This window comes from Pteropus alecto, unplaced genomic scaffold, assembly GCF_000325575.1.
Source record: "Pteropus alecto unplaced genomic scaffold, ASM32557v1 scaffold125, whole genome shotgun sequence".
Lineage (NCBI taxonomy): Eukaryota > Metazoa > Chordata > Mammalia > Chiroptera > Pteropodidae > Pteropus > Pteropus alecto.
In genome coordinates this window covers 5487755-5498664 of record NW_006436888.1, presented here as the reverse complement: position 1 = coordinate 5498664, position 10910 = coordinate 5487755, and the positions used below count along the sequence as shown (strand labels likewise).

Sequence of the window (10910 nt, the reverse complement as noted above, 5' to 3'; positions counted from 1 at the left end):
GGCACCGCGGAGTCGCGCCCGCCGAGCCGCGCGCCCTCGGACTCGGGGTCCCGGAGTACCAGGGGTTTTGTTTCCCCCTCATACCCGAACCTCCCCCTGTTGTTTTTGGAGCTGCTTTTTTAGTTCGAAGAAAAGACACGGAGGCGGCGGGGCTGGGTGTGTCGGAAAACAGGCGCGTCGGCCTCGCGCGGCTCCGCACACCGCGCGGGCTCCAGGCTCCACGCTCCAGGAGTGTGGGTATCCCGGGGCTTGCTTTTAAAATGGGCCCTGGCGCCTCCCGCCCGGGCCGGCCCCCGGCCTCGGCCCGGCCCCTACACAGCCCTGCTCTCCGGCCTTTCTCCTCCTCCTGCCCTGCGATCAGCCACCAGCCCCGCGGCCGGGTCTCGAGGGGAGCCAGCACCTCCTTCCTCCCTCCCTTACCCGGCCTGGGCAGCCCTTCTTTCCTCTGTCGGAGTGTTCCCACCAGAGACCTGCGCCATCACTTGGGCTTCCTTCCCGCCCTCTTGCCTTTGCCGTGCCCGGCGAAGGGCTCTGGCAGACAGGGCGCAGGCACCCCTCAACCCAGGAGCCAGTGTCCTGCCACCTGCGCCGCCGACATCGGCCACATTTCCTGCCTACCAGCTCATCACTGGACCAGGGTGCCCTGTCCACTCCTTGCCCCTCCTCCTTTTCTCTCAGAGAAAGCACTTCGGTGGGTCTCCTTGCCATAGGAGACGGCCCTGATGTGGCCAGATATATTGAGATTCCTTAAATTTTAGTGACTCAAGTTACTCACTGGGCCTGGGGGGCTCAACAGAGGAGGCAGCCAGGCAAGCAGGAAGGTGGGCAGTTGTGCTAGTGAAGTCCCTGAATCTCACTGTCACCAGCTCCCCCTCTGTCCCTTCTGCATCCACCCTGCTGCCTGCTTTCCCTCTCCTTTAGTCTTTCAACGAGGAGAAAAACAGGACCCTGGCTTTCTCTGGTCTTTGGTCAGCATTCGGCAAAATGGCCTATTCCTGCGATATTTCTATTTTGCAAAGGGAGGGGCCCAGGAAGGCTTTGGGGCAAAGAAGTCAGGGAGTTAATTTCCTCTTTCTTCCACTTTCCCCTTATTTTTCTGCTTTTTATAGACTGCTCTTTCAAATGCCTTCCCAGGGAGGTTAGCATCCCTCCCTGATGCCTTCTTGGTGACCCCCATTCCTGGTTATCACACAACTCTCCACCCTTCAGGCCTGCTCCATCTGTTTGTAGGAACAGTAGGTGGAGGTCCAGAAGGTTTACTGCGTGTCCCTTGGCCCTAAAACCCTGAATAAGGGAGCAGAGCTCCTTAAATCAGGCCACGTGCTACCCAGAGGCTGACACTGCTGGCACAGGGCAGCCAGGTAGAGAAGACCACGGGCTCCTGCTCCCCACGCAGGATCTCGGAGAGGGCATCTCTGTGTCCAGGACTGCTCAGGGGTACACACATGCCTGTGGGTGCTCCCACCCATGACTCTCCAAAGCAAGATCTGCAACTTACAGTTGTAACAACAGGCAGTCAATCCCAAACCCCAATTCTGATGGTCTGTTCTCCCATCTGGGCAACTGGGGTACAGAAGGAAGCCTGAACACATAGAGGCGGAAGGGCGATTTCCGGGTGCATTTGAAGATGTCTGCACATATGGGGAGCTCCCTGCATATGTGACCCGCATGGCCTGCTGAATGTCGTTACCAAGGCAAGGCCAACCGAATCGGCTACACGATAACTTCGAGGCCTCTGGTGGACAAAGACTGGAGAGAAATGGCTGAAGGGACAGAAAAGAGAGAGCTAGAAGGAAGGCAGAACAGGCAGGGCCAGCCAGAGGGACCCACCGAGCACAGCCAGTGGTGAACTGAGGCAGCAGCCTGGAGAGCCTCTGCTGTGTGCCAAGACAATGGCCACAATCAGCCACTGCAGATTTAAGAGGTCCTGCCCAAGGGTGAGGGCCTTCACGGAGAACAGGCCACAGAGGCACAGAAAATGAGGCCATCTCGGCGTGTTATGATTTGAGAACATCTGAGGAGAAGGCCGAGGCATCGAGGCTGTGCACGGGTGTGAGTCAGAGGCCGCATAATGGAGGGGTCCCCAGATTTCTCTGTCGCTCTCTTGCCCTTTGGATGTGTGCTCATACAAAGAGGAGAGGCCCAGAACCCTGGCATCTCTGAGGCTATGGCCCATTTTTGATGTGAGAACTCTGATGTGGTGACATCTCCTTAGACCCTGAGGCCAGGCCACCGTGAGAACATTTGTGCTTGGGACTCGGGGGACGGAAAACCCAATGCCACAATTCCTCCTGGTCTCGAGGTCCTGGGCCCAGAGCCACCAGGTCCTCCTTACACACCTCACCCCCAAGAGAAAAAGTGGAGACCTGCCCAGCAATTCCACCCACCGGGCCCCTCACGCGAACCGTCGGCTCTCCCGTCAGGCTTCCGTCACTGGCTCCCAGTCCCTCGCACCCCCAGTTTGCCCACTCATTCTCTCTCCCTCCCGAGCCCGGGGCCTTCTCACTCACCAGCCTGTTTACACACCAGGTATCTGATGCTTTATCTGCTCTCATTTTGAATTTGTAACTTTCACATAAACTCAAACAAAGCTCCTTTTGTTCCTACACCCCACCCCAGGATCCCAATAAACTGGTTCCCTCTGAGGCGACTGGGCCAGGGCACAGGAGCCTTGGCCAAAGGACTGTGTGTGCATGTGAACAAGCATGTTCGCACCTGCGAGGGAGTCCGCGTGTTTGCGTGTGAATGCACTCCCCAGGCTGACGGAGGGAGGGTGTCAGGGAGCAAGCAAGCGAAGTGTAGACAGGAGGCATGGCGGGGACAGAGGGCAGAGCGCAGACACCATGGCATGGGGACAGGATAGCCTGCCAGCAGGGCACGAGAGGTGGTCGGCCACGGAAGGGTGGGTGTCACGGCAGGGGATAAATGGGGACGAAGGAAACAAAGGGCAGAGAGGAGCTGCAGAGCGGGTGGCAGAGCGAGGGGCTGAGGCCAGGCTCGAGCTAAGTGTAAGGCAGATACAAGGATTGCATTATGGCGGTATAGGGGCGGGCACAGCCGCACGCTCGGCCCCGTAATCCTGTTAGCCAGCAATCTCCATTCCGAAAGAGCTTCATTTCTTTGTGAATATTTGTAAACTAGATATCTAATGGAAAATTATAGGAAAATTATAGTGAAATTCATGACGGAGAAATCCGATTATCCCTAATTCAATTATGCCATCTTAGCCCACACAGCACATTTCCCATTTTTTTCCCATAAATACCGATGCCAGGGGTCCCGGTAATCAAATAAAATTGAAAATCATCTTCCCATTAAATTCAATTAGCCGCAATTTCTAAAGCCTATCAGAGATTTTAATTACTAAATTATAAAATTCTCCAATGCTAAATTGAAACCAAAAAAATTGCACATCCTTATATTTCATAGAATAAAAAAGGGCCAGCAAAATTCTTGAAAAATGCCCTCCTCTCCGTGCCCAGCTCCAAAGCAGGTTCTTCACCTGGAGGGAGCTCACTTCGCTTACTTGTCCAGCTGGGGATGAGGGCAGGGGGGCAGAGGAGATGGCTCTGTCAGGGGCAGGGCTGAAGCATAGTCATTTAGCAGAGGGGCAAACCACACCTCCAACCCCCTAGCAGCTCTGGGCTGGGCTGGCCCCTGGAGAGGACCCGCCTTACTCACAGGCTGTCCTGGCTCCTGAGATGCCCTCAACTCCGTCCCTGACCAAGAAGCCTATAACTGCCACCTTCTCGGTCTGTGGACAGGGCTCAGGCCCAGGTCACAGCTTGGCCTCAGGGCTCTGCATGATTCTAGGGCAGCGGACCAGAGGCAGCTAGCCTCTTACCCAAGCTCTAGCTCTCTAACCACTCTGCCGGCCACCAGGTGGCCTGGGCTGGGTCCAGAGGTGGGAGGAGGATGGAGCCCGGGGTCTAGAGTGGACAGAGATCACGGAGTGGGTTCCATGGCCCCGAATCTTCTCCAGAGCATTCCCAAGGGCCATGGGTCCTGGCAGTGTACCACCCTCCTGGGAGAAGAGCTGTAAACTGACATGGCCCAAATCTGGCCTCTCCCTATATTTCCAGTTCATTCTCTGTTTTCCTTACCCTCTCTGGGAAGCTGACAGCCCTGAACCAGCCAGAAGGCAAACCCCTGCCCCACGGGAGAGCTCACTAATTCACCCTCAGCAACTTTTAGTAAAATGTTGGCCGACCCCAATGGGAACTCCGCCCCTTTCACCCCCACCCCTAGACCACTTACCCTGCTCTAAAGGCTGCTCCAGGAGTCAGGAGAGCCTGGGGAGGTGGCATCAGTGGTGGCATAAAATGACCTTGGGTCTGAAACCCAAGGTAGGTGGCTGGGTGGGCAGTCGCTGGGCCCAGCAGCTTCAGAGCAGCCAGCAGCAGAGTTGCCAGCAACCCAGCACCCAGGGAGCAGGGAGCAGGTTTAATTTGCCAGGCAGTCAGGAGTGCCAGCAGGGGAGGCACCCGCAAACAAAACAAAAACAAAAAAGTCAATTATCTTTGGCTTTTTCTTAATAAATATCCAAACTGGCCCGGCCGGATCCTCCGCTTTGGAGGGAGAGAGAAGAAGGAGGAAAAAACCCCAAACCAACCAAATCCAACAGACACTCATTCTCCCTCGTGTCTACCTTTCCCTTTGTCTCTCGCCCTTGTATTTATTTCTTATCGGAGGCAGTAAGTTTCACATTAATTCCCAAATTTGCAAGTGCCAGAGTGTGGTCAAAAGCGCCCCCTCTTTTTTTTTTTTTTTAAGTTTTGGAGTGTGAAGCAAAAAGAGGGAGGTGGGAAGAAAAGGGTGAGAAGGAACAGGAGAGAAGCAAAGGAGAGAGAGAGAGAGAGAGAAAGATGGAAGGAAAGAAAGAAAGTGTGATTCAGGTAACGGAGCTAGTCGCATCGCCCCTGTGGGCACGGCCCAGCCTGTGGCCCCAACCCTGGCAGGGACCTGTTCTGGAATGTTGTGTTGGCATTTTATTTTAGTTACAATTATCCCCACAGGAGATATGGGACTTCTCATTCTAAAATTCCGAAACCACCCAGGTCTCACCGGCCACTTCAGCTCCCTTCTTGCTGCCAGTTCCTGTGCCAACCTCCCTTCCAAGAGCTTGGCCAGGGAAGAGAAGGTTCAAAAGGAGGGGGAGGTTGGCTGTCCCTCTGAGGGGTGCGAGATTTTTCTGTACCTGGGGAGAGATGCATGTCACCACCTGGGCCTACGTGTTTGGATGGTGCTCATACGCGCCTGAGCCCATGCTGTTGGAAATATGTGGCTGAGCATGTGTGTTGGAGGTTGGGGGGCAGCCAGGGCATCGGGGCTCTGGAGACCTATTACCTCAGTTCAAATCCTGGCTCCATCACTCACCGGCTGTGCAACCTTAATCAAGTCACTGATCCTCTCTGAGCCTCCATAGTCTCAGCATCAGAGAGAATAATAATGAGTGGTTGCCTAAGGCTGGGGGTCGAGAGCAATGGAGAGTGACTGCTAATGAGTATGGGGTTTCTTTTGGGTGATGAAAATATTCTAAAATTAGATAGTGGTGATGGTTGTAGAACCTTGAGAATATACTAAAAAAAATCCCACTGAATTGTATACTTGGCAAGTAAAGTATATCTCAATAAAGTGGCTCTTTAAAAAGTGGGCACGAAAGCGAGGAATAACAATAGCACTCACTGCAGAGAACTGCCAGAAGGACACAGAGTAAGTGCACAATAAGGATTAACGATTAGTGACTAATAAGGATCTGGGCAAACGGGTAGCCCTGGGGTCCATGAATGTATACTGCTGGGTGCTGCCACCTGGGTCCCTGGTGCCAGGCCAGCAGGTTGTCAAGCAGCTGAGCTGCCCTCATACTCAGTCGGGGCTCCTGGGAGGCTGCTCCCTGGCAGGGATGGGAGGGTGCATGGCCCTCCCCGCCTGCGTCCCTGGAGAGAAGGCTGCCCACCGTGGCAGGCAGACTGCCGTTCACTCTCCCCGTCTCACAGAGCACTCATATTTTCCATGTGCAGCAGACCATGAATTCACCTTCATACTAGTTACAGGGTTATTTAGCTTCTCCTGACACTGACAATCACCAAACTTTAATTCGCTGCTTGGCTTCTCCCTGCTGCGCCCTCTGCCTACCCCCAAAATCCCTGGGAGAGGATGGGAAGGACCTAGTCCAGCTCCCTCTTGCCAAAGCTTGCCCTTTTGAGTGATGGAGTGATGGCAGGAGCGGGGATTGGTCAGAAGGAGAAGATGATGGGCAGAGGGCGGTGGGGAGAGACCAGCTTGGGAGAGAGGAAGTACCACAAGGGCTAAAGGGACCTTCCGTCCTGCTCCTCCGGCCTGACACTAATGTATTCAATCCGACATCCATCCTGTTGTGAATGAAGACTCAGCAGACCAGGCTGTGCGTCTGAGGGCGTCCGAGGGCCAGCGGCCCCAGCCAGAACCTACGGGCCTGGACTCACTGAGCTCCCAGGACCAGGCAGCTGGCATGGACTGGCTCCTTCGCCTGCTGCTGAATGAGCAGGTGCCTATCAGGGAACTGACCCCAGGGGGCCCGTTCTCACCAACCTGAGAAGCCAGCTCTCATTTTCTCCTGCCTTCCCTCTGCCAGTCTCCTGTCAGGCCGAGCCATCCTGCCCCGCAGCGGCTCCTCTCCAGGCTATCACGCTATTGCTTGTGTCACGTCTCCTTTTGATGAAGGCGGGTGGGGCTGCACAAAGCTACTGCCAAACATCAGATGGGAAAGAGAGACTCTGCGACATCTCCCACCGAGCACCCAAATCATAGTCCCGGGACCAGTGCAGCAGACGGCCCAAACTGGGCATCTGGGTGCCTGCTTCTTTGCTTACTGGGCCAGGCTGTTGCTGCCCCACGACTATGGCCAGCCCCGGCAGGGTCTTCGTCTCTCTCTTCCCTTGGCTTTAGCAGATCTCCTTCGTTCTGTCTCCCTTGTTTTCCCACACCCTTTCCAGGAGTGGATCCAGCTTCCAGAAGGTCCACAGAGGCCTGAGGTTGGCTCAGGGGACAGGGGAACCCAGAGATCTCAGACTCCTCTTTGCTACTCTCTACTTCCTCAAGTGGTCACCATCATTTTTCCCCTAAAGCCTCCCAGGCAAGCAAGGGAGCGATGATTTGTCCGGAGAATCTTTTGATAGAATCAGAGGACTCTTATTCCCCAAATCCAAGATGGCATCATCAGCCACTCACTAGGCAGAGTCCCAGGAGCAGAGTGCCGAGCTGAGAGGACTCACGAAGACCAGAGGCCGGGCAAGGACCTGGGTCCGGGAGCTTGGAGAAGCAGAGGCAGAGCCGGGGGCTGAGCCAGGAGGCGAGAGGGAGGGAAATCCACTGTAGGATTAAGCTGTGTCTGCTTCCTTCCAGTCCCACTGCACTGCCTCACCCCTGCTGGACGGAAAAGTGGCCTTGGTGGCCTGGGCAAGAGAGATGTCAACGGGACCAATGGCAGAGATGGGAAAAGGGGCTTGTTGACTGCAAACTGTCCATTACGGCTCAGATTATAAGCATATTGCGCAGGGCTCTCTGCACGATGCCCAGGAAATCCAATACGCTGAAAGGTTAATGCAATCAATTAGGGTGACAAGGAAGTAAAGTAAAGCCTTCGGAGTAGATGAAAAGGAGAGAGAGCACGCGCCGCGGAGTTGGGGGGTGGCAGTATGGGTGGTGGGAAGGCGAGGAGAAAGAGAAACTAGTGGGATGCAGAGAGAAGGTTTGGAGGGGGAAAGGGAGCTACACGAAAGGCCAGAAACCCATAAAGAGAGGACAGTGAGAGGGATGGCAGCAGGAGAGGGCGCCCAGTGAACTGTGCCAGGACACGGCTCCCGTCTCAGACCTCTGACTGCTGCACAGCTTCATTTCCTTCCCTTCCCCCTTCCTCGCTCCCTGCCAGCCTTTCCTCCAGGGCTTGGAGCCTGGCTCCCGGATTCGCTCGCAGCACTAGTGATGTGTCAGAGCAGCCGTGGTCCCTGCCCCGCCACATAACCTGCTGCTGCACCCTCAGCAGCACCCACAAACACAACCTTCACAGCTTTCCCCTGAACTCCCTAGTCCCTGCTTGCAACGAGCCTGTGAAGCAGAGAGCATGATGGTCAGGACCCCTTTTACAGACAGAGAAACTGGCACTCGGAGAGGTTATGCAGCTTCCCAGGCCTGGCAGCCATCATGGAGGACCCAGGGCTGACCTGAGATCTCCAGCAGCTCCCAGGTCACTACCAGTGGGAGGCGGGAGCCTCGCTTTCTCTAAGGAGTCAGACTTAGGTCCTGGGGCAGGGGTAGGGGACGCCATGGACCTGCCCAGGCTGCTACTCTGTGAGGAGAAAAGGCACGAGGGAAGGAGGGGACATGGGCACTTCCTGCTTGTCAGGCCCCAGGCTAGACACCTTCAGCTACATTAACTCCTTTACTGTCCCGATAACCCTGCAAAGTAGATATTCTGCTCACCTTAGAGAAGAGGAAAAGATGGATCTGAGAACTTGGTAAAGGCTACAGGACAGAGACTCAGGGCTCCTGGGATGACAGGAGTAAGAGCTTTGAAAAAACAGTGGCTGCTAGGTAGGTGGGACTGAGAGGAGGATGAGGCCCTAGAGAGAGGAGAGACAGAGAGGACAGCCCCCAGTAGATCAGGACTGCAAGCGGTCCACGACCTCCAGGATGGGGCTCCCAGATAACTGCCCGGGCCCCTCGCAGCAGTCCCACGGAAGACAAGGGCACAGAGCAGGATGATGGTTACACAATATTGTGAACGTTTTTAATACCAGGGAACCGTACACTTAAATGGTTACAATGGTAAATTTCATGTTATGTATATTTTGCCACTTAAAAAAAAAAAAAGAGCAGGAGGCAGGAGCCAGAACCTCTAGAGCAAGAGCCAGCAAACGTTTTCTGTTAAGGGCCAGATGGTAAATATTTTAGGCTTTGCGGGCCAACATCCTCTGTTGTAGCCACCCACCTCTGCCATTGTAAAGTGAAAGCAGCCGTAGCCAATGAGAAAAGGAGTGGGCGTGGCTGTGTTCCAATAAAACTTTATTTACAAAGACAGGCAGTGGGCTACATTTGGCCTGTGGGCTGTACTTTGTCAAGTCTTGCTCCAGAGAATGGAAGCACCTAGGGCTGACTTTCAGGACCAGTGATGCTGGGCTCTGTTCCAATGTCTGGGGACAGAAGTATCCGATCTGGACCTTGCCAGATAGTGGAGGGAAGGGATGGGTGGAAGTCAGGTTCTCCCTGACTACTAGTAAAGGGTGGAGAAAAAGAAGAGGAAAAAGGACAAGCGCTGGCATGGGAAACAGATGTCCAAGAACCTGTCCGTCCCAGCTGCCTGCATCCCAAGAAGCCCTTCACTGTGCTTCGGATTCTCATGGATGACATGAAGGGGCGGAGACTTGCAGCTCCCAACGTTCTAGGAGTCTCCATGCCACGAGAGCGGTGTGAGGCTGTGGTTAAGAGACACAGGAGTAGGGCAGTGGGGCTGGGCTGGCCAGCAGGGATGCCAGGGGAGAGGAGGGCGAGGAGAGAGGCCCGGGGGAGCGGCGCTGTAACCAGGGTGGTGCTGGCAGCAAAGGGAGGAATCCATGGGCCCCAGTGAGAGCGCAGGGCGCTGGCCGGGCCTGCCCTACACTGGTCGCCTCTGATCACGTTTTCAGGGCCACTGCCCGCCGGCACAGACAATGCTGGGGGAGCCTTTGAAGTCCGAAAGGGATGCCGCGGTGGGAGCCTCTCGAATCTCCTCCCTTCCCCCATCCTCCCAGGGGAGGGGGCCAAGCAGGATGAAACTGGGAGCCAGTCGCAGCCGGCCGAAAGGCATGAGACAAAGGGAAAACAAACAGGTTTGGAGCCAGGCGCACGGTGCCGTGTCTGTCCCCCGCCCCGCCGAGCAAGGATGATGGATGGCTGCAGCCAGCCCGCTCGCCTGCCGTGCAGGCCCCTATATTTACATAACACTGGCGTTCCACCGGTCACCTCTGACACAGCGCTGCCTGAGGCCGAGGCCCGGTGGCCCTGAGGTTCCTCAGCCACCCGGGACTGTGATAGCCTGTGAAGGCCCAGCCAGGCCTGGGGAGCCCTGGGGAAGGGCAAGACAGCAGCCTGCCCTGGGCTCAGGGCCTGAGGCCTTCTGCCTGCCAGCCTCTCATGCAGGAAGGAGGAGGCCACGGGGGCCAGCAGCCTCTGCAGAGAGAGGGCTTTCAAGTCCACGAGGTCCCCCACGCGCCTGAGCTAGAAGCAGAGCTTCCAGGGAGAGCCAACAGCAGCCACCATGGCAAGCTGACCGAGCTGCAGAGAGCTAGCTGGGCATGGTGCGACCAGGCAGGCGAGCCCTGGCACCGCAGAGGCCCCTTCTCACTGTTGCCTTGAATACATTCTATGCCCAAAGCCTGCAATCCGGGTGTCCCCAGCCCATTCCCAGCTTAAGAGCCGATCTGAGACGTTCCCGCTGAGGTCATCTTTTCCACCAGGTTCAAATGGGCAACGTGGCTCCAACTCCCGGTCTTGATCTTCCCAACCCTTCCTGGATGTTCTGCCCAGGGGGATACCTGTGGTAGGCAGGCCAAGGTTCACCAGTGGAGGCGGGGCACAGGGTCAGGGAAGGGGCTCAGGCCTTACCTTGTAGCAGGTCCTAGAGGCTCCTCTTTTACAGCAGGGGCATCACTTCATCCTGAAGAGGGAGAGAGAGGAGCCCCATTAGCCTTTCAAGGCAGAAAGCCCACGACTCCCCACTGTATGCCCTCCATCCTGCTGTGTGCCCAAGGGCTCCTTGTCACCTCTGGCCTGAGGGGCTGACGCTCCAGGGCTGGCCAACGGGGTCAAAAATTCAGATACTGATTTGGGCCCATTTAAGTATATGCCAAGCAAAATTTGAAAAAATTCAGGAGGCAGTAGGGGCTGATCACAGC

General features: G+C 55.8%; 1 long non-coding RNA gene across 1 annotated transcript in view; it reads right to left on the bottom strand.

Annotated features, from left to right (window-relative positions):
* The window catches only part of LOC112481777, a 95261-nt gene that overhangs the window by 1287 nt on the left and 83064 nt on the right, over window positions 1-10910 (bottom strand). Inside the window, exon 3 of the long non-coding RNA XR_003047040.1 lies at window positions 10621-10672. This is a non-coding gene — a long non-coding RNA (uncharacterized LOC112481777). The remainder of the gene's footprint in view (window positions 1-10620; window positions 10673-10910) is intronic.